Source organism: Rhincodon typus, chromosome 30 (assembly GCF_021869965.1).
Source record: "Rhincodon typus isolate 14 chromosome 30, sRhiTyp1.1, whole genome shotgun sequence".
In the NCBI taxonomy this organism is placed as follows: Eukaryota; Metazoa; Chordata; class Chondrichthyes; order Orectolobiformes; family Rhincodontidae; genus Rhincodon; species Rhincodon typus.
In genome coordinates this window covers 1,394,775-1,414,344 of record NC_063361.1, presented here as the reverse complement: position 1 = coordinate 1,414,344, position 19,570 = coordinate 1,394,775, and the positions used below count along the sequence as shown (strand labels likewise).

The following is a 19,570-nucleotide window of genomic DNA, read 5'->3' as shown; positions in this document are numbered from 1 at the left end:
GCATCAGAGGAGCAGGAAAGCAAAGCTGACGTTTCAGGCCTAGACCCTTCTTCAAAAATTTTTGCAGAAGGGTCTAGGCCCGAAACATCAGCTTTCCAACTCCTCTGTTGCTGCTTGGCCTGCTGTGTTCATCCAGCTCTACACCTTGTTATCTCAGGCACTTAGAGAAGTTTGAGTTAAGAAAGAATAGCTTGCACACATTTGTAAAAAGCAACGTATGCTTAACTACACAAGAACTAGAAGTAGTATGCAATTCAACCCCTCAAGCCTCCTCTGCCATTTGATATAATCATGGTTATCTCATCTTGGCCTCAACTCCACTTTCCTTGTCTGTTCTCCAAAATCCTACAACCCATTACAAATTAAAAATCTGCCTATTTACTCAAGGTCCCAACATGCAGACACAGCGGGGTAGTGAATTCCACTACTTTGGGAGAAATAACTTCTCATCATCTGTTAAATTCTGCTACCCTTATCCTAAAACTATGATGTCTTATTCTAGATTATCCCTCAAAGAAACATCTATCCTTCATCTACTTTATCAATCCCCTTTAGCACCTTAGAGTCATGGAGTCATACAGCACAGAAACAGAGCTTTCAGTCCAACCAGTCCATGCCCACCATAATCTCAAACTAAGCTAGTTCTACCTGCCTGCGTTTGGCCCATATCTCTACAATTTCTTATTTATGTACTTATCCAAACGTCTTTTAAATGTTGTGACTGTACCTGCATTCAACACTTCCTCCGATAGTTCATTCCACACATGAAACACTCTCCCGTGTAAAAACAAAGAACAAAGAAAATTACAGCACAGGAACAGGCCCTTCGGCCCTCCAAGCCTGCACCGATCCAGATCCTCTATCTAAACCTGTCGCCTTTTTCCAATTATCTGTATCCCTCTGCTCCCTGCCCATTCATGTATCTGTCTAGACACATCTTAAATGACGCTATCGTGCCCGCCTCTACCACCTCCGCTGGCAACGTGTTCCAGGCACCCAACACCCTCTGCGTTAAGAACTTTCCACGCATATCTCCCTTAAACTTTTCCCCTCTCACCTTGAAATCGTGACCCCCTAGTAATTGAGTCCCCCACTCTGGGAAAAAGCTTCTTGCTATCCACCTCGTCTATACCTCTCATGATTCTGTAAACATTGCCCTTCACGTCTTTTTTAAATGTTTCGCCTCTCACCTTAAAAAAATGACCCCTCGTCTTGAAATCCCCACCATAGGAAAAAGGAACCTGATATTCACTAAATCTATATGCCTCTATAAAGGTCACCCCTCAACATCCTACGCTCCAGTGCAAAAAGTCCCGGCCTATAAAGCCTCTCCTTATTACTCAAACTCTACATTCCCGGCAACATCCTTGTAAATCTTTTCTGAACCTCCTCTAACTTAATAATATCCTTCCTATAACAGGGTGACCAGAACTGGACACATTACTCCAGAACAGGCTTCACCAACATCCCGCACAACCTCAACATGACGTCCCAACTCCTTTAATCAAAGATCTGAGCAACGAAGGCAAGCGTGCTAAATGCGTTCTTAACCACCATACCTACGTGATGCAAACTTCAAAGAACCCCTAGGTCTCTTTGTTCTACAACAGTAGCCAAGGCCCTACTTTTAATTGTAGAAGTCAATTAGATCTTGTCTCATTCTACTAAACTCCAGACAGTATAGGCCTACACTGCACAATCTGTCTTCATTAAGACAAAAAAAACTCATCTCTAAAATCAATCTAGTGAACGTCCACTGAACTAATCTTTGACTCCGATTAATCGAAATGAATTTTTTAAAGAACTAATAGGGAAGACTGATGAAGGAAACACAAAGGACGTTGTCTTCATGGATTTTAAGGTAGCATTTGTCATAAGCATAAAAGGCTGGTTAACAAACAGACTCATGGAATAGGATGACCAGTTTCAACTCAGATTAAAAAACAATGGCATAAAGCAGAGGAAAGTGAATCAACTAAACTGTTATGTTTCTAGACTGGAGGAAGGCAGACGGTGGTCCTCCTAATAGTGAATGCTAGGCCAATGTTCATTTGCATATATTTATTTGGATGATGCCAAATTTGGAAATATGGCAAACAAGACTATGTTAATCAACTACAGTAGGACACATATAGGCTAGTCGAACAAACAGACAAACAGCAGATGAAATTTAATAGAGAGAAGTGTGGAGCTTGTTATACCTTAGTTTTGCAGAACATATAATGAGACTCAATAGAGTTAATGTCACCATATGAAAGTGTGTGCAGGAATAGACAACCTGAGAATTTATGTGCACAGATTTTTTCATCAGAACACATTGAGACTAATTAGCAAAGGATGTGGGATCTTGATCATCAGACAGTGGAGTATTGAGTACAAAAGCTAAATATTAGCACAAAATAAAATGAAAAACAATATAAAGACCACCTCCACTTCAGCCATGTATGCATCCAAAGGATCTTCCTCACTGTCTTCAGAGTCATCAGCTTTAGAAGCAAACTGTTGTCTGGTTGGAGAATTTTCCGCAGGGATGTAAGGCAAGTCGACATTTGCTGAACTGTCATCTTCGTCATCATCTTCAAAGTACCTAGAAAATCCAGCTCAATAATGTGAAGTTTTCTGCAGAGATAGAGGCAGCACAAATTACAGCATCTGGATCAAAAAGATTTGGGTAAAGGATCAATAGAATTTTGTTCCATTCAAGCTGTTTTTTTGAAAGCAATTATTCCTGGTAAAACTTTTAACATCTTTCAAACCACAATGAAACAGAGGAAATCGTAATAACACACCAAACTGCACTGATTTGTTATCTTAAGCTGGGGAATAATGGAATTAATTGCAGTCTAATATTTTCCCATAATAAATAAATTTCATCCAGGAAATAAATGAATGATGCCGGAGTGACATGTAGGCCAGACCAGGTAAGAATGGCACATCCTCTTACTTAAAGGATATTAGTGAGCAGATGGCAGTCATTTCAGTCACCATTACTATCTTTCAATTTCAGATTTTATTGGTTAATTTCAGATTGCACCGGCTGCAGTGGTGGGATTTAAACCCCGATTCCAAAACATTAGCCTGGGCCTCTGGATTATTACCTTCTCATTATGCCATCTCCTCAATCTAAATCTGTCAGAAACTTGGACACTTCTTCAAATCTGCTCTGATCCAAAGAGAACAGCCCTAGCTTTTCCAAATTTAGCTTGTGACTAAAATACCCATTCCCTGATACCATTCTGGGAAATCTATTCTAAATACTGTCAAAAACCCTCATAATTTGCCTAAAGTGTGGTGATCAGTAACAGATCCAATTACCAAGACAGGGTTTGATAAACATTTAGTGTAACTTCTAGGCTTTTCTACTTGATGCCTATTTATGGTGCCTAAGATGCTCTGCTAATTACTCTCAATGTGCTGTCACATTCCAATGTCAATGTACCCCCATTCCGTTGCTGCACATTCTTGGGGCTGGATCTCACAGTGTGACATGGCCCCTACCCTTCCAGTTAAAAAATCAGAAAGGAGACCATGCAGGGGAAAAATGGTCTGCTTTTGTTTAATGATCAGTTGGCTGTTGGCTGCAGCCAGGATTTCCACCCTTCAGGGAAAGGAAGTTTGCTTGGGGGAGTGCCATCCAAACTGGATCTCTGACCGCTCTTGTTCTAGCAGCACCCAGTGGGAGAAGTGTCCACTGGTGAAAGTACAGGCAGTTCCCCATGAAGATCATCACTGGAACTGGACACCAAAGTTAATATGGGGAATTCTGCTGTCCAACTCCTACAGACACAAACGTGCAAGAAGGCCACAAGCTGCACTTTATGTCTGTCCCCACTTTCAAACCTGCCAGCAGGGCCAAAGTGTAAAATTCAACCCTTAAAAATAGTGACATTCAGTCTCCATTGCACTTTCCGATCTCTTCTGCCAAAAATGTATCACCTCACACTTGTCTTCATTAAAATTTATTTGTCTTAATGTATATCCTGTTGCAGGCTACTTGTATCATTCTCACTGCTTTCAAGTCCTCAATCAGCAGCAAATTTTGAAATTTTCATCACAGGATCCAAGACATTGAGGAACTTCAGTCTACCATCCTTCATTCTGTAAAATAACTATTAACTATGATGATATTTTTTATCTAACTGAACACTGATACTCCTATTCAATGAACATCAATTTTGTTAGCCAGCCTCCTCAATTCCACATAAAAACAGAAAATGCTGGAAAAATTCAACAGTTCTGGTAGCATCTGTGAAGCATGAAACAGGGTTAACGTTTCATGTCCAAGGACACTTCTCAGCATTTTTGGTTTTTACTTAGATTTCGAGCATCTGCAGTATTTTGCATTTTGAGTCCTTAATTGCCTCAATAAATTTTTTTCTTATTCTTTCATGGGATGTGGTATCTGTGGCAAGGCCCTTGAGAAAGTGATGGTGAGCCGACTTCTTGAATTGCAGTAGTCTACCTGGTATCTGTACTGTTTTCTACAAATGAGTGCTTTGTTCTTTTTCACTAAGAAGCAACCACGTTGTTGTGGATCTCAAGTTACATATAGGATGGACAAGGTAATTTCCTTCTCTAAAAGACACAGGTGAACCAGATGACACCTGATGATAGTTTCATGTTCATCTATGCTGAGACCAGCTTTCAATTCCAGCTTTAATTAATTGAATTTAAATTCCTACAACGGTCATTTAAATTACATGTCTTCAAAACACTAGTCTGGGCTACTGGATTACCAGCTCAGTGACATTACCACCATCTTTCCTACATTTCCCATCAAATGACTATTGTCCATGTTTTGAGCTCAGACTAAGGAGACTTGAAGTTTTTATTTGCTCAATTATAATTTACAAAAGACATTGGGCTTGCAAACAACACAAAATCAAACAGCGTTAACATTTTGAATCCAAAGATACTTTTCAGTTCTGTTTTTGTTATTGTTGCTTCAGGTTCCCAACATCTGCAATATTTTGCATTTTTTGAGTCCTCAATAAGTGTTTTTTAAAAATTCTTTCATTTGATGTGGCATCTCTGGAAGGCCCTTAGAAGGTGATGATGAGCCACCTACTTCAACTGTTGTAGGCCACCTGGTATCTGTATTGTTTTCTACAAATGAGTGGCTTGCTAGGCTTTTTCACAAGAATTTCACAACAGAAGAAAGAAAGAAAACAACATAAAAGTCAGACTTCGATTGGAAATTTTGAAAGAAAAAATTGGTAATAAATTTGCTTATGAAAACCTTAAGAGGTACAGGACCAATGCGAGGAAATGGAGTTAAGATATGGATCAGCCATTGTTTAAATCGAAGGCAACAGCTGTCAAGGCCTGACTAGCTTCCTTATGTTTGTACAGATAGTAAGGTGACTTTCTTTCTATTTTACCCTCTGATTAGTTTTCATAATCTGCAAACAATTAACAAAAAAATACTCACGCATTTTCTTCATCGAAGTTTGGCCGTTTAGAGCCCACTTTATAGAAACAGGGTGTTTGGGCAGGCTGTGTTTTTCCGTAGCCTGCCGACGGGCCCAGCACACCAAATACTGAGTGTGCTGCCTTTGGCAGCTTTGGTTCTTCTTTCTTCCCAGGTGTAATGGCAAAGCCGCCAAAACCAAATCCCCTCTTTGCTCCACCACCTCCTTTATTCCAATTCATTGTTTAGCTGCATAACCATAAATCAAGTGTCAGTGAATCTCCCCAAAACATCTCCAACTGAATATTTCAGTTCATGAACAAGTACATACAGGATAAGATTTTCTCTGCTAGCACAACAACAAACCTTTTGGCTTAAAAAGGAAAATGAATAATGAAAATGTCACCCCAGAGAAAATACAGAACATCAGGAGTAATATCTCCAGTACATTGTATATCTATGAGAAAACTATTCAATATGGTCATGTTAACAGTCAGTGAAATATTTGACAATCATCAACTGGGCACACAGTTCTAAGGAAGACGGCTTATTAACAGGACAGCTGGCAATGAAATAAATATCAAATATTTAAACAGTTATACTGACAATATGTTTTATAAAATTATTAACAGCCCTTGTATGCGCAGCATACTACACATGAAAGACAAAGGGTTAGAGTAACAGAAAGGAAATATCAAAAGAAATTTACAGAAGTTATAAGAACATAAATAGGAGCAATTGTAGACAGTAAGGTCTTTCAAGCCTGTTCTGACATTCAGTAATTGTGGTTCTTCATCAGCCTTAACTTCACTTTACCACCTGGTCCTGATATTCCTTGATTCCCTAAGACACCAAAAAACTGTTTATCATAGCCTTGAATACCTGTACATGCAAGACTGGAGCATTCACAGAACCCTAGGGTGCAGAATTCAAAAGATATCACAACACTTTCAGTGGAAAAAAATTCCTAACTCGGTACGAAATAATTGGCCACTTATCCACAACCATGTCCAATGTACTATATTCCCCTGCCAGATCAAACAACACCTCATCCTAAGGCCTTCAGAATCTTGTCAAATTGTTAAAGCAGAGAAGATCATTCAACCTATCACGCCTGCACTAGTTCTACGACCTAACATCAATTATCTGTCTTTTCTTCATATCCTCACGTCATTTTTACCCAAAAATGGGTCCTCCTGAATGCCTCAATTCAACTTCCCTTCACATTTCCAGCCAATGCATTCCACACCCTAACCATGCAGTGTGAAAGATTTTTCTTACCTCATCCTTGCTTCATTTGTAGTTCACTTCAAATCTATAGAGATGTTGTTTGGTTCGCCGAGCTGACTGGTTTTCATGCAAACGTTTCACCTCTCTTCTAGGTAACATCTTCAAGTGCTGTCTAGCCTCCGTTGAAGTGCTGTTGTTCTATCCCGCTCTGAATTTACATGATCCAGTCTGTCATGGTGGGCAGTCTTGTTTCCAGTTTTGTACCGCAGTGGTAAGTAGATGGGGTCTATTTCAACATGTTTGTTAATCGCACCGGTGGTTGAAAACCAAGCCTCCAGGAATTCTAATGCTTGTGTTTATCTTGCTGTCCTTCTTTGTCGCAGTGTATTGAAACGAGGGAGAGTTGGTCGTGCCATTTTGCTGCGTGTTGGTGCCCATCTATCCTATGTAGTGTTTCTCACAGTTATTGCATGGTATTTTGTATATCACATTTGTCCAGCTCATTGTGAGTGTTGGCTCTTTCGTTTTTGACAGTAATTGGCGAAGTGTGGCTGTTGGTTTGTGTGCTATCCTTATTCCAAGAGATCTTAGGAGTCTTGTAGTCAGTTCTGATGTGTTTCTAATATAGGGTAGGGTGGCCAGTCAATAGTGTATTCTTGGCGTTATTTATTTGCCAGGCCTCGGCGTACAATGTTGTTGGGATACCCATTGTTCGTATAGACTTTGTATAGGTGTTCCTCTTCGTTTTTGCGCAGCTCCAGGGTGTTGCAGTGTGTTATTGCCCGTTTAAACAGAGTCTTGACACAGCTCTGTTAGTGGACATTGTGGTGGTTACTGTTGTAATTCAGGATTTGGTATGTATGTGCAGTATACGCTGGTAAGAAATTCACCATTTTTCATTTGTTCCACCACTATGCGTAGAAATGGGAGTTGATTGTTGTTCTCTTCTTCCCTGGTGAACTTGATCCTGGTGAGTATGCTGTTAATAAGGTGGTGTGTTTCTTCTAACTTTCCTTGTTTAATGATCACGAAAATATCATCCACTTATCTAACCCATTCTTTAGGCTGAATCTGGGGAGGGCTGTGCATTCAAGTCTTTGCATACCAGCTTCCGCTAGGAGACCCAAGATAGCCCAAAGTTAGAAGAAACACACCACGTTATTAACAGCATATTCACCGAAATCAAGTTCACCAGGGAAGAAGAGAACAACAATCAACTCCCGTTTCTAGGTGTAATGGTGGAACAAACAAACAACGATGAATTTCTTACCAGCGTATACAGAAAGTCTACATACACAGATCAAATCCTGAATAACAAAGTAACCACCAAAATGTTCACAAAAGGAGCTGTGTCAAGACTCTGTTTAAATGAGCGATAACACAATGCCAACACCCGGAGCTGTGCAAAAGTGAAGAGGAACACCTATACAAAGTCTTTACGAACAATGGGTATCCAATAGCTTCGTACGTTGATTCCTGGCAAATAAACAACACCAAGAAGACACTGTACGCTCCAACACACTGGCCACCCTATCTTATATTAGAAACACATCAGAACGGACTACAAGACTCCTACAACCTCTTGGAATAAGGATAGCACACAAACCAACAGCCACACTTTGCCAGTTACTCTCCAAAACGAAAGACCCCACACCCACAATGAGCAGGACAAATGTAATATACAAAGTATCATGCAGCAACTGCGAGAAACACTACATAGATGGGCAGGAAATTCTCCATCAGGATACACGAACACCAACTTGCAGCAGAACAGCACAACCAACTCTCCCTCATTTCAATACATAGAACATAGAACAGTACAGCACAGTACAGGCCCTTCGGCCCATGATGTTGTGCTGAACTTTTATCCTAAATCTAAGGTCTACCTAAACTCCACCCCGACCTTATACTATCATCCATATGCCTATCTAATAGCCGCTTAAATGCCCCTAATGAGGTCGACTCCACTACCCGTTCCATGCCCCACCACTCTCTGAGTAAAGAACCCACCTCTGACGTCTCCCCTATATCTACCTCCACTCACTTTAAAACTATGTCACCTCGTAATAGCTACCTCCACCCTAGGAAAATGTCTCTGGCTGTCGACTCTATCTATACCTCTGATCATTTTGTACACCTCTATCAAGTCACCTCTCATCCTTCGTCGTTCTAAAGAGAAAAGCCCTAGCTCTCTCAATCTTTCCTCGTAAGACCTTCCCTCCATTTCAGGCAACATTCTGGGAAATCTCCTCTGCACCTTTTCCAACGCTTCCACAACTTTCTTGTAATGAGGCGACCAGAACTGGACATGATACTCCAGATGTGGCCAAACCAGGCTTTTGTATAGCTGCAGCATAACTTCACGGCTCTTGAACTCAATCCCTCTATTAATGAAAGCTAACACACTATACGCCTTCTTAACAACTCTATCCACCTGAATTGCAGCTTTCAGGGAACTGTGGACATGAACCCCAAGATCCCTCTGCTCCTCCACACTGCCAAGAATCTTTCCGTTAACCCTGTTTTCTGCTTTCAAATTTGTCCTTCCAAAATGAATTCGACATAGAAGAACATCAGTTTAACTGAGACAAAGTTACAGTACTAGGACAAAGCTAAACAAAGACAAGCATGAGAATTTCTGGAGGCCTGGTTTTCAACCACCGGTGCGATAAACACGACATGTTGAAATAGACCCCATCTACACACCAATACGGCACAAAACCAGAAGCAAGACTTCCAACCATGATAGACTGGACCAGATAAATTCGGAGCAGGACAGAACAACAACCCTTCAAAAGAGGCTAGACAGCACTGAAGATGTTACCTAGAAGGGAGTTGAAATGTTTGCACAAAAGCCAGTCAGCTCGGCGAGCCAACCAACAACTCCAAGCACAACACAGCGACAGATCTTTGTTAAAACATTGAAGTTCAAATCTATCCTCATTCCCTCTCATTCTTTTTTCTTTTATGATTTGTACTTGTTTTGTATTTTTCAATGAGATACCCTCTCATTATTCTAAACTTCACAGTATCAGCCAAATTTTCTCAGCCTCCCATCACAAGACCACTCTCTTGTCCCAGCAAACCAATCTAGTGAACTTTCTCTGTACTTGAAACAAATATATTCTTCTAACAAGTATATTCTTCTTTAAAAATGATTACCAAAACAGCATGATACTCTAGAAGTAAAATCCAAAAATGGTGGAAATATTCAGCATGTCATGCAGCGTGGAGAGGAAGTGTTAATGTTTCAGATCAAAATACATTGCCATCCTGTAATGAATGGTGTCCTGACCTTTTCCCATGTCTCTACATCAATTTTATAATTCCCCACATTATATATGATTGGCTACATTGCAGGCCATCACTTCAACTATTTATTTTTCTCTGCATCCTCTTTGTGGAATTCTCACAGTTTACGTTTGCAACTAGTATTGTATTGACGTTTTGTATTCTCAGAACACTTAACAGATTACCCTTGATTTCTTTGTCCAATTAATATACATTGTAAATAGCCAAGTTCCCAAACTTTGGGAACTCCACTAGTCACAGACTGCAAACTTGAAAATTAAATTCTACTCTCTATTTCCTGTCCAATCATTCTTCCATGCAAATATATTGCATCCATATCCATGAGCACTTATCATAAAATCCCGACAGTGTGGAAACAGGCCCTTCGGCTCAACAAGTCCACACCGACCCTTGAAGCATCCCACCCAGACCCATCACCTTATAACCCACCTCAGCTACACATCCCTGACCACTACAGGCAATTTAGCATGGCCAATCCACCTAACCTGCACATCTTTGGACTGTGGGAGAAAACCGGAGTACCCGGAGGAAACTCACGCAGACATGGGGAGAAAGTGCAAACTCCACACAGACAGTCGCCCAAGGGTGGAATTGAACCCAGCTCACTGGCACTGTGAGGCAGCAGTGCTAACCACTGAGCCACCATGCCACCCTCAGGTCTGCAGCTCAGGTGAATGCCTTTTGGAAATCCAAATATACATCTCCTGGCACACTTACATCTATTCTACCAGCTAGCATTACCAAAAAACTCAAATTTATCAAATATGATTTCCTTTCTGTAAAACCATTTTGACCAGTTCTAACCATACAATAATTTTCTAAGCACACCGTTAAGATTTCCATAAGAGATTCAAGCATTTTCTGGAGGACTGATGTCAGCCTAACTGGAACTAAATTTCCTGTTTTGTCTGTTCCTTCCTAATCAGCAGGGAAAAATGTCGTAACTTTCAATCCACAGGGATCATTCGATAATCTAAGGAATTCTGGGCAATTACAATCACCAAATTCAATATCCCCACAGCTACTCCTTTTCAAGGCTGTGGGCCATCACACTCTCGGGAATTTTAGCCCTTTGTGTTTATACAATGTTTTCTTTTCAGCTGATGTCAATTACCTTAAGTTTCTTATGCTTTTGAGCACTTGCTTATTCTCTATTTCTGGTACGTAACTTGCATCTCCTACGTGAATAGAGATGAAAAATATTTGTTCAGTGTTTCTGCCACCTACACATTCCCCATGATAATTTATTCTGGCTGTTTCTAAGGGACAAATATTTTCCTGTGCCCTCCTATTTTTTTAAAAGACCTGTTATATCCTTGGATATATTCATATTCTATTCCCTTTTTATCAAATTTCTGGTGGCTTTTTGCTGATTTCTACAAAACTCTCTTTTGTTTTACCACTATTTTTTTCCACATTATAAAGCTTCTTCTTTTAATCTAATAGCTTTAACCACCCTGGGTTTTCTTTATCAGTCTTTTTGCTTTTAAAATAGAATATATTTTTGTTTAACATTTTAAATTGTTCTCCCTTTTGTTTATCACTGTTTGTCAGCTCTCCCTTCATTCCCATGTAATTGGTTTTGAATGAAAGTCTTAATTGAGTTTAGGTTATATCACTTCCAGACTAAAAAGGGGATATTTTTGTGTTATAAGATAACAAGGCGTAGAGCTGGATGAACACAGCAGGCCAAGCAGCATCAGGTCCAGGCCTGAAACGTCAGCTTTCCCGCTCCTCTGATACCGCTCGGCCTGCTGTGTTCATCCAGCTCTACACCTTGTTATCTCAGATTCTCCAGCATTGGCAGTTCCTACTATCTCTGAATCTATTTTTGCGTTATGATCTGTTTTGAATTACAGAGCACTACTACAGTTTAAGAACTAATGCAGTGAAATCGTTTTGACAGCTCCTCATTGTATCAGTTAAAAGAAAATGAATAAGTACCAACGTGACAGTATGGTGCACCCACAGAAATGGCATAGAGACAGCACCAAAGGAAGTAACAAGCAAAGTGGATAAAACAGATCCTAGGAAACCTGGAGGACATGGATTTCCATAAAGCATTTGACAAGGCGCCATGTCAAACGTTATTAACAAGAAGAGCTCAGGGTGTAGGGAAAATGATAATAATGCACGGATAGAGGACTGTTGAGCTAGCAGGAAACTGTATAAATAGATGTCCCATTTTGGGCTAAGAAGACATAATAAGAAGTGTACAGGGATCAGCACGAGTTTCTCAACTAATTTCAATAATACTCAAGATTGTAAAAAGATGTTTTATTAAAGATTCATCGGACCAACTCACAAGAACACCCATTTAAGGGCAGAAATCAACATTTATATTGTGGGAGCAGAATCCTGATTGGTTGGCAAGTGATTTCCGGCTGGTAAAGGCATTGTCATAGAGAACGGATGGATAGAGGATCAGCTAATAAAATACAGACCTGGGATAAGGCAGGCATTTTCTGGATGCCAACCTGTAACTAGTAGCATGACACAGGGATCAGGCGGGGGCCTCAGTTCTTTACAATATTTACCAAGGTCTTGAATGAGTAAGTGAATATATTGTAGTCAAGTTTGTGAATGACACAAAAATAGGTGGGAAAGCAATTGGCTAGGATGACACAGAGTCCACATAGAGATAAAATGTACTTTAGGCAAGCGGGCAAACACATGGCAAATGGAATATAATGAGGGAAAATACAAAGTTATGCACTTTAGCAACAAGAATAGAGCAGGTGCATATCATTCAAACAGAGCAAGACCGAAGGAAGGTACTGAACAGAGGAATTTGGGAGTCCTCAGCCATGAATCAGAAAAAGCTAGCATTCAACTTCAGCAGGTGATAGGGAAGGCAGATGAAATGTTGGCCTTTCATTTAAAAGGAGCGGAGCATTAAAATAGGGAAGTTTTGCTAAAACTATACAAGGCACTAGTCAGACCACAGCTCCTGATCTAAAGGAGAATATACCAGCATTGGGGGCAGTCCACAGACAGTTCACTAGTTTCACACCAGGTAAGGAGGGCTAATATTATGAGGACAAGTTGAGTAGATTGGGACACACTCGTTGGAATACAGAAGAATAAGAGGTGACCTTATTGAACTGTACAAGATTCTTAAGGGACTCAACAGGTTACACGCAGAAAGGTTGATTCCATTGTGAAAGAGTCTACGACCAGAGGACATAATCTCAGAATAAAGGGTTGCACATTTAAGACTGAAATAAGAAGGAATTTCTTCTCTCAGAGGATTGTGATCTATGGAATTCTTTATCACAGAGAGCTGTAAAAGCTGTGACATTAAGTACATTCAAGGTTCAGAAAGACAGATTTTTAAGCAGTACAGAAATCAAGGGTTATTGGGAAAAAGCAAGGAAATGGAGTTGAGGATTACCAGATCAGATATGTCACTGAATCATGAAGCAGATTCAACAAGCTGAAATCCTACTTTTGTTCCCAACTTGTAAGGTAACACTTCTACCTCTTTGTTTTTAAAGGGTTAGATTAGATGGAACACCATCTAATTTACCAGTTTTAGTTCTCCATAACTAATAGTACTCCCTGGAAATCTAACAAGATGGTTTATGTTGACAGTTCACTTCAACACATTGGTATTGACAAACATCACATATCTATATAGGTCCTTGGCAGTCATATTATTAGCAAGTTCAGTCCCAGATGACAGTTAAAATTGGGGGCAGACTGGAATGTGGATTTGAAACCACAGTTAGATCACCCATAATCTTATTTGAATGGCAGAAAAGGCTCAAAAAGCCTTTACTTTACTATCCATACAGAAAACTACATACTGAAATTATCTCAGTAGCCATTTGCCCTGCATTTCATAGATTCCTTCCAGCGTGGAAGCAGGCCATTTGGCTTACTTAGTCCACACTGACCCTCTGAAGAACATCCCACCCAAACCTCCACCCCCATCCCAATCCCCATAGCCCTGCATTTCCCATGACTAATCCACCCAACCTACACATCCTTGGACACTGTGGGCAATTTACCATTGCCAATCCAGCTACCTACACATCTTTGGATTGTGGTAGGAAACTGGAGCACTCGGAGGAAACCCATGCAGACAAGGGAAGAACTTACAAACTTTGCATAGACAGTTGCCCAAGGGTGAATTGAACCTGGGTCCGTGGCGCTGTGAGGCAGGAGTGCTCACCATTCAGCCACTGTGCCGACCAGTTGCAGGATTGCGGGCATTTTCAATGAATGCATTCAACAGTAATACTGACGAAAGGGACAATTCTCAGGACACTCTCTACTCCTGTCAAAATTCTTCAAGAGCAGTTGTCATCAAGAAAGATAGACTCATCCAAGACCCTCCCTATTTGCTATCATAATATCTGGACCCTTAAATACTCTGCTTTCGTAATACAGCTGTAGCAGGGAAAGCTTCAAAAAAAGAACAGCACTCTCAACCAGACCTATAATTCACAATGCAGAAACAGTTCAAACAGATTTCAACTTTGAGATAGTCCCTTGGCCACCACACAAATATTTTTAATATGGCTAGTAAAATATTTTGAAGTCAAATTACACCTCTGCCAGTCTGCTAACAAGGTACCTAGCAAACAGACAACACCTGAGAAGAATCATTAACATTTTAGATCAAAGCCTTTCAGGGAAAAGAGGGAATTATTGACCAGTTTGCCTGACATTGGGAGCAGGGAAAATGCTTGTGTCTTTATTGTAACAAATATTTAATAGTACAGTACTTGGAAAAAAAGTGGCATGATTGGATAATGCCAGCATGGATTTATTAATGGGAAATCATGCTTGACAAATCTACTGGAATTTTTCAAGGATTTTACTAGTAGAGTTGTTGAGGAGAGCCAGTGGATGAGGCAGTGTTTGATAAGGTCCAATATAAGAGATTACCATGTAAAACGAAGCAGCATGGGATTGGGAGTAGTGCACTGTCATAGATATTGAACTGATTGGCAGACAGGAAACAAAATAGGAATGAACGGGTCATTTTATGAGAGAAACCTATTGACCAATGGGGTACAACAGGGATCAGTGCTTGCATCCCAGCTGTTCATAATATAGATTAATGGTTTAGATAAGGGAAGTTTGTAGATTATACAAAACTGGGTGAATTGCCAGGAGGATGGGAGATGCTACAATTTGATTTGGATAGTTTGAGAGAGTGGGGCAATGTATGGCAGATAAATTATAATATGGATAAATGTGAGGTTATCCACTTTGGTAGCAAAAACAAGGAGGATGATTATCAGAATGGTAATAATTTGGGAAAGGGGAGAAGTGCAATGAGACTTGGAGACATTGCACGCTAATTGCTGAAAGTATGCATGCAGGTGCAGTTGGCAGTGAAGAAGGCAAAGGTTGGCTTTCATAGCAAGACAATTTGACTACAAAAGCAGGGCTGTCCTGTTGCATTTTAAGGCCGTAATTGAGGTATTGTGTGTAGTTTTCATTTGATTATCTGAGGCAAGATGTTCTGTCTTAGGAACGAGCACAAGAAAGGTTTACCAGATTGATTCCTGGGATACAGATGCATGAAGAGAGGCAGGTAGGGCCATATTCACTGGAGATTGAGAATGTGAAGAGATCTCATGGAGTTCTATAAAAGTTTAAGAGGATTAGATGGAACAAATGCAGGGTGTTCTGTTGACTGGGAAGTCCAGAACGAGAGGCCAGCCCTAAGACTGAAGAGAAATGCCACCCCGCCACCCCCCGGCCAAGTGGTGAACTTATGGAATTCTCTGCCACAGAAAATAATTAAGGGAAAAACACAATCTCTTCAAGGAGTTCGATATAATTCTTAGGGCTAAACGGATTGGAGGTTATGGGGAGAAAGCGAGAAGGGGCTACTGAGTTGATGATCAGCCATGATCATTTGAATGGCGGATCACACTCGAAGAACTGAATGGCTTTTACTTGCTCCTACTTTCTTTCTGAGTAATGCGTTCGAAGAAGTCTCCAATCCAAAGTAACGCATATTCTTTCGCGGATTCCCCCTTGTTAGGCCTGTTACGATTGTAATATTAACTCGCTTGGCCAGCTCTAGGTACCTGCCGGTGTCCGGTATTTAAGCAGGACAGGTAAATGGTGCAGATGTACTGCTTAGATTTAATTGCTCGTTTTCGCAGTATTGTAAACACCGCCCGGGCGGTGGAGAAGGCCCCAGATTGAGCGGAGGGTCCAAATCGAGGCCCCAGGAGCCTACTCTAGGGAGGACGAGCACTTGGCAGTTACACACCTTGTGACAGCCCGACCCTTTGTCTGCCCTCGGCTGCAGGCGCCACCCGGCCCAAGGAAATGGAGAAAATCTCGAACGTCGTCGCCACCACCGAGCCTCTGCCCCCGCGCATGCGCACCCCTCGCCTTCCCCCCCAACTAATTCACACATCTCACTTTTTTAAAAAACTGATTATTTTCCATTCGCTTCTCTCAGAAATTGCCGGGCAGTTTAGAGGAAATTATAAATTCTGTATTTGGAGATCGCACAGTGCCACTTACGAAACTTTTTTTAATCAAACTACCTGACGTCACTGGGTCAAGGGGTAACGCGGTCCTCGGTTACGTTTGTTTTCGGAAATGACGCTTGAAACCGCGAAATGAGACCGGGAGAAAATAAAGATGAAGGAAAAATAATTTCTGACTGACAGAAAATTTCAAAATGGGAAAAGAGTTCAGGTCCGTGGTCTAGTGATGTCAAGGGCCAAGCCGCGGCCGGTGAACTCTGACCTCATGTGCGCATGTGCCGAAGGGTGGTGATTGACAGATTAATGATCCAATCAGAGACAGGAGTCTGTGGCACTGTGCATGTCAATCATGAAGTCGATGCCAATAGGAATAGCGATAGAAGGTGGAATTTCCGCAGGCGGCGGGTTGCCGTGAGGGAAAGAGAGACGGCAGTGGCGGGCTCGCGGATCGAGGTGAGTACAGGGACAGATTGAGCTGTCTCGGTCTGGCCCGTAGAGCTGTGCGCGGAGCATTTGGACTGGTTGCAGAGATAGAGCCGCGTATATGCGGTTCTGAGGAAGGGTCGCCGGACCCGAAACGTTAACTGTTTTCTCCTTCACAGATGCTGCCAGACCTGCTGAGCTTTTCCAGCAACTTTGTTTTTGTTCCTGATTTCCAGCATCCGCAGTTCTTTTGGTTTTTGTATGCGGGGTATATTGAGCAAACAGTCTGACTCTGTAGCATAAACTTGCGGCCCGGGTTGACTGTCAGAAAACGACAAAAACTCTTTACACAGCACAGCTCAGCTCAACTCAAATCAGCGTTGTGGGAGGGCCAGCGCTGTTGGAGCGCGGTGCCAAAGGAGGGCTAGGTAGCCTGTTTTCATGTTTTACGAAATTCAAAAATGTATTTTTGCCATTCATTTCCTTTTTTGAAGTGTAGTTAGCTGTGCAAGCTGTTGTGTATGCTGACGCCCCAAAAAGAGCAAATGTGTTAAATAATCAATGAATTGTTGCTAGGTGTTCATTAACAAGTGTTTGATGAACCTTGTATGGACTTCTTACTGCATTTTGAAAAGTTGGTTTGCCCTTGATTAGCTAGATTCAATTGCACTATAAAACCCTGACTGAATCGATAGTATGTAATAAAACAGTGCTCCCAGTAAATTCTGTCTGAGGGAAGATATTTCAAAAAATGGTCATGAAAAAGTTGCAATGTAGCATTTACATTAATTCAAGTTAATCAGGCAGAGTCAGGATGGTTTTGTGAAAGGGAGGTTATGTTTGAGGAAGTAATGTGCTGTGGATGGAAGGGAGCCCATGAAAGAACTGTACTTTAATTTCCAGAAGGAAATTATGAAAGGTTATTGTGGAAAATGAAAGCTCATGGTGTAATTGCTAGCTTATTGCCATGGTTGGAACTTTGACTAGATAACTGGAAGCAGAACACAGGGTCTCTTTCCGTTTGGCAATATGGAACGACTAGTGGGCTGGTGCTGGGACTTCAACTGTTTACAATTAATAGAAGTGACTAGGATGAAGGGATGGAAGGTATGGTTGCCAAATTTGCTGTGTTATGCAAGGATAAGTAAGAAAGTGACATAACAAGGAGACTGCAAAATGACATAGGTAGATTAAGTGAATGGTCAGATGAAATATAATGTGGGGAAAATGAGAAAAATGTCTATTTTAGCGGGAAGGCTTAAAAAAAAGACAAGTCATCTAAATGGTGAGAGACTGCAGAGGTCAGAGATGCAAAACGATCTGGGTGTCTGCTAGTACATGAATTGAAAAAATTTAGAATGCAGGTACAGCAGTTAATTAGGATAACTTATAGAATGTTACTGTTTACTGCAAGAGGATTTAACAACAAAAATTGTGAATGCATATCTAGCATTCTGTGTGCTGTATTGGTCACTTTATTTACAGAAGGATGTAAATGCTTTCTAGTCAATTTGGAGATTTACCAGACAAATAGCTGGATTGAGTGGTTTGTCATTTAAGCAAAAGTTGGACAGGCTAGGTTTGTTTCTGCTGGAGTTCTGAAGAGCAGGGGGTGATCTTGATTTAAAACGTAAGACTTTGAGGGACCTTGGCTCAGTAAGTATAGAGCTGGTGTGCACTCTTATTGGAGAATTAAGAACGAGGGGTTAACTGTTTAAAGCTCAGAGGTCACCCGTTTAAAATAATGAGGTTTCAGGTTCTTTAGAAATCTTTTGAAAATGTGGACGCAGAATCTTTTGTATATTTTTAAGGCAGACGTTGATAGATTCATGATAATAGTAGGGGTAGAAGATTGGAGTGAGGCGATGGCCTAGTGGTATTATCTCTGTTAATCCAGAGACCCAGACAACGTTCTGGGGACCAGGGTTCGAATCCTGCCATGGCAGATGGTGGAATTTTTGTTCAATAAATACCTGGAAACAAGAATCTAATGATCACTAAATCCATCATCGATTGTCAGAAAAACCCATCTGATTCACGAATGTCCTTTAGGGAAGGAAACTGCCATCCTTACTTGGTCTGGCTTACGTGTGACGTGACCCACAGAAATGTGGTTGACTCAGCTGCCCTCTGGGCTATTAGGGATGGCCAATAAATGCTCCTAGCCAGCAATGCCCTCATTCCGTGAATGAACAAAAAAAAGTAGGGAGAAAAGCAGATTTGTGGTTACAAAACGATGGATTGAATAGCCTACTCCTGCTCCTTCATATTGATACTCTGGGCTACAATAATTGCATCTTCCTTCCCTCCCATACCATGTTCCTCACTCGCTAGCCCCAAGACTGTGTCATTGCCTACCCAGTGTCAGGGTTAATGTACTGTTGGGGTCTTGTGTTCTGGGATGCAGAAAATAAGAGAGATCCCCAACTGTACTGCCTTCTACCGCGACCACAACATTGCATTTTATTCTCCAATTCAATGGCTCCTATATCAGTGGTCAGTTTTGCTTATCCTCCATTCAGCCCTGGCTCTTGGGGTGGCACAGCAACTCTGGTCAGCGTTGTTGCCTCACTGTACCAAGGGCCTTTGTTCGATTCCACCCTCGGAACTGTCTGTGTTTGCACGTTCTCCCCGTGTCTGTGTGCATTTCCTCTGGATGCTGTGGTTTCCTCACACAGTCCAGTGACGTGCAGGTTAGCTGGATTGGCCATGCTAAATTTCCCATGCT

General features: G+C 41.2%; 2 protein-coding genes across 2 annotated transcripts in view; one reads left to right on the top strand and one right to left on the bottom strand.

Annotated features, from left to right (window-relative positions):
- The window catches only part of ddx42 (DEAD (Asp-Glu-Ala-Asp) box helicase 42), a 262,098-nt gene that overhangs the window by 51,818 nt on the left and 190,710 nt on the right, over nucleotides 1-19,570 (bottom strand). The window lies entirely within an intron of this gene.
- Nucleotides 16,785-19,570, top strand: part of strada (STE20 related adaptor alpha) — a 90,679-nt gene continuing 87,893 nt past the window's right edge. Inside the window, exon 1 of the mRNA XM_048614689.1 lies at nucleotides 16,785-16,872. The gene's annotated coding sequence lies outside the window, so the exon portion shown is untranslated. The remainder of the gene's footprint in view (nucleotides 16,873-19,570) is intronic.